The following is a 4,115-nucleotide window of genomic DNA, read 5'->3' on the forward strand; positions in this document are numbered from 1 at the left end:
GGATTTGATATTTCTCGTACCTTACGCAACTCAAGGCATAAAGGAGAATACAGAGAAAGGTAAAGAGCCATAACAAACAAAAAAGCACAATCAAGGATTTAGATTTGATAATACTTATTACTCAAGTGTGGAATGATTCTCAGTTTCCAAGTTATTTTCCTTTCTACTTTTGTAATTGAACCATTATGTAGGGAATGTTTGGCGTTTTAGTACTAAATCACTGGACTGCTGGTACTAAATGTCAGCCGTTAATTACTTTTTACAGCTCGCTCTCTCATCCAAAGGAATCTCTTTGGCTAGCCAAAACGGTCTTATTCCACTCTTGAATGCTCCCCTTCCTTCGTCCTTTTTGGCACTCGAATCTTTCGCCTTCTTCGTGTCTCATTGTTCCTATTCTGGTTCGCTCTTGGGATAGCCATTCTTCGTCCTCTTCTTATTCAGTATCTGCTGCTCTTCTTCATCATTCTCTCCCCTTTTCTCTGTTTTCTCACTCTTTTTTTCTCAGGAAAAAAAATTATAGAAAAATGTCAATTGAGAAGGCAAGCAGAGAAGGCAAAGATGCCATCAGGGACGATGGCGTCCTCGAATCCACAGCTTCGATCACACGGGACATCTTGGATGGTCTTGCCAATGACATTCAGCAACTCGCTCAAGAACGTATTCAATTCAAGGACATCTCCTTAAGCGGTTTTGCTCCAGCAAATGTCACTTCTCTGACCTGGGCGCGGAGTGAAGGCAAAGACAACCAAGTTGACACTCAAACTGCATTCTTCAATGGGCGGCGGGTAAATTTCTATCAAGAGTAAAATATTTATTAATCTTTCCGTTCGTTGCTAATTAGATATAATGATGATTATTCATTTTCTTCCTAATTACCCTATCCATTCTCGCCCTCTTCGTAACTAGATAAAGCAATCTTCTGCTTCTCTTCATTATGTGGAAATCCGACCTACTGCATGAAATCCATGTAAATTCAGTTTGTGATAGGTTGTGAGTTGTTTTCAACTTACCTGCTGCAAGTGTACCTATATTACTGGGTTCTCATAAAGCAAAATCAAAGGGAATTTTGGCAATAAAATAATTCTTTAATAAAGTAATTTCATAATCACTTGAAATGATTCCACTGAATTTAGTTATTTCAACTTTTGTATTATCTATGAACACTATAATGCAGGCGACTCTGGTAAAAACCGATACAAAAAAGGGGTAAGAGGATTGGGTTTTCAAGTAAAAGCAACTATGCTAATGTAATTGATGCACCTCTTTCGTGTACGGTGTTTTTAGATAAGCACTTAATCATTGAATAGGACTTATAATTATAAGAGTACATAAAATCTGCAACCTATGTTTAGTATCCCGTGGCCCTAGGCATTAGAGAGCAACATTGAGGAAAAAATTAAATAAAATTTGCTATGTAAATATAGAGCAGTACACATTTATTCCCAAAATTTCAACCTTAACGCAGAACGCCTTAAGTCGTTAACCCTGCGTCCTTTTTTCCGTTTGCGAGTGCCCAACATGTGAATTTTCCAATGGTAAGATTGTATTTCTTCTCTATTTTTATTCAAATTACTCTTTTACCCATTGATTCTTCTCTGTCATGGCATCTCTTATTTATTTATTTTTTTTGGTATTTATTTTGGAACATTGTAATTTATTTTAAAGCATCCGGAGGCCAAAGGATGATTTGACTCAAAAAAGTACAGACGAATTACAACATTACGGAATGATAAAATGCACGGAAGGTGGACATCCACAATAAAATCAAAGTTGGAGGAACACCAAAGTTTAGGAGTAAAAGTGTACCATCTTTAAAGTTCATGAAGGGTTTATGTAATTTCCTTCGACTTTTAATTTTTTAAAGTAAATGAATGCCAGCATTACTTTTTTTTTTTGGTCGGTAATGGCAGCATTACTGAAGAATTAGGAAAAATATGAGTGTTACAAATAAATAGTGAAGTAATGAAGAAAGAGAGGAGGGGCGGACAATAAATAACGACAGGCTTGTTGAGAGAGGAGTTCTGATATTGCCAAACAGGCAAAATGGCCAAAAGTAGCATTAAAGCTTTAAGATTACTCTGTGGCAATACCTTTAATCGTAAGCTTCGATCTGGTCAATATAAAAGATAGACATATAGGTATGTTTGGGGAAAAGAGCGTCGTAGTCGATTGAGTCCTAAATAATATACTTTGGTGAGTACTCAATGTTTTGAAATACATGCAATTCAAGTCCTAATGTTAATGTTGATGACAAATTTCATTGCCAAAAATCACGCCGTTCTTGTTTTCATGACATCAAGTTCGATTCTGACCTAAATCAAGGGGAAACGTCCATAGGTTTGGTCCATAATTGAGAGCAAGTTTGATTATCATAATTTACTGAAAAATTACTTACAAATTTATGGGAAGCGGTGAAAAATCATTATCATGTTCCTACTCTGTCTACATAAATTTGGATTCTATTTTATTAATTGATTCCCATAATCACGTTTTTTCGCTTATTTCTAAACAACTACATGTGCTTGGTTCCTTTATTATGGTCAAGATCATGTTTTTAATTTGGTGAAAGATTAAAATGAACGATTTTCTTGCTAATGCTTGGAGCCCACAGCAAAATCTCATTTCTCAGTTTGAAGCATTATGCCAAGATGCAGACGAAACTGAACCTTACGATATGGCAATCAAGATATAGTAGGACGTAACATTCATTATATGAATGCTTAATGGTTTTGTATAGTAAATCTTATCACCTAGTAATCTGACTTAAGGAACTGTCTTAGGCACTATGTTATTGAAAACTTATGAGTATGAAGTTGATAGTTGATAATTTAGATCATCACTACAACAATTAATGCCATTTAATTGAAATTGAGGGTAATGATTTATTGTATAGGTAAGCAATTGAAAAAAATGGAGAGGAAAGTGAGCACCCAAAAAAAAAAAAATCTTGACTCTTCGTTCATTTACAAGGTCTCCATTTTTTACTTTTATGTTCGAAGGAATATCTTGACCATTTTATGAAACTCTTGTTAAAGAAATAAAATATATTTCGCAGATTAGCCATTTCAGTCAAGTCATCTGACTTCTCGAGTGAATAGCGAAAGGGCGTTTCAGTGGGAATTGAAAGAGAGTTATTTATAGGATGGTCAACTTTGACTTAACTAAAGAGCAAGTTGGGCCATTCGCAAAAAAAGTTGTGCGTGCAGCCAAATGGGCTGTAATTGTTCCTCCCACATGATTGATACATCGACTTTCTTAGATATTTTTAATCTTATTTAATGAAATATTTAGGACTATTTTCGAGTAATTGACATTTGTACGATCTACCATTAGTATCTAAGTATTGGATCCTCCAGCATTAGTAAAATATTAATGAATGTTAAAAGGAAAATTCAATTGATTGAGTATATTTAGTTCTTCAAGTGTGGCATGATGCGAGTAAGGTTTGTTCATTTGACCCAAGCAATTCCTTTTTTGATTGCTTTCTTTTAGCCTAATGTTTTAATATATTTAGAGTGATACAATATTGAAAAACAATAACTAATATTGACTTTAACTAGAAGTAGCGATGTCCTCGATGTATATTACGTATACAGATATAAAAATTATAAGTTTATATATTACGATGTCACATGCATCAAATGGGTTCAATTCTAGTAAACTGGTAAAAATTAAGAGAAATCAAACGGGCTAGCGAAGATAGTATTGCTACCGATATATTAATTTTGAAGTTAAACTTGTCTAACATGAAACATGAGGCTACTTTCCAGTAAACGCTATTACTTTGTTGAAGTGGCATGGTTATCATAGTGAAACAACACGACCAACAGTAACTGATTGTACTTTATATGGCAAAAATGACTTCTAATGTAGCTTACCCTTTTGAATCAAAGTGGGACAATGCATGTATATTGCTCAACTTTTTCTTGACTTGCTTCTAGTTTCTTTTATTATATGATTCATATCGGCATATCCAAATGACCTTTGTGCCCATTCTAATATATATATTAGACACTAGCCATTCATGTTATTTGAATTCTATGGGGCAAAATTTAAGGTTGAAAGCATTGTTGGGTTTGCTTTATTATATAGAGAGATAAGTAACACTCCACTTG

The sequence above is a fragment of the Eucalyptus grandis genome, chromosome 7 (assembly GCF_016545825.1).
Source record: "Eucalyptus grandis isolate ANBG69807.140 chromosome 7, ASM1654582v1, whole genome shotgun sequence".
NCBI lineage: Eukaryota > Viridiplantae > Streptophyta > Magnoliopsida > Myrtales > Myrtaceae > Eucalyptus > Eucalyptus grandis.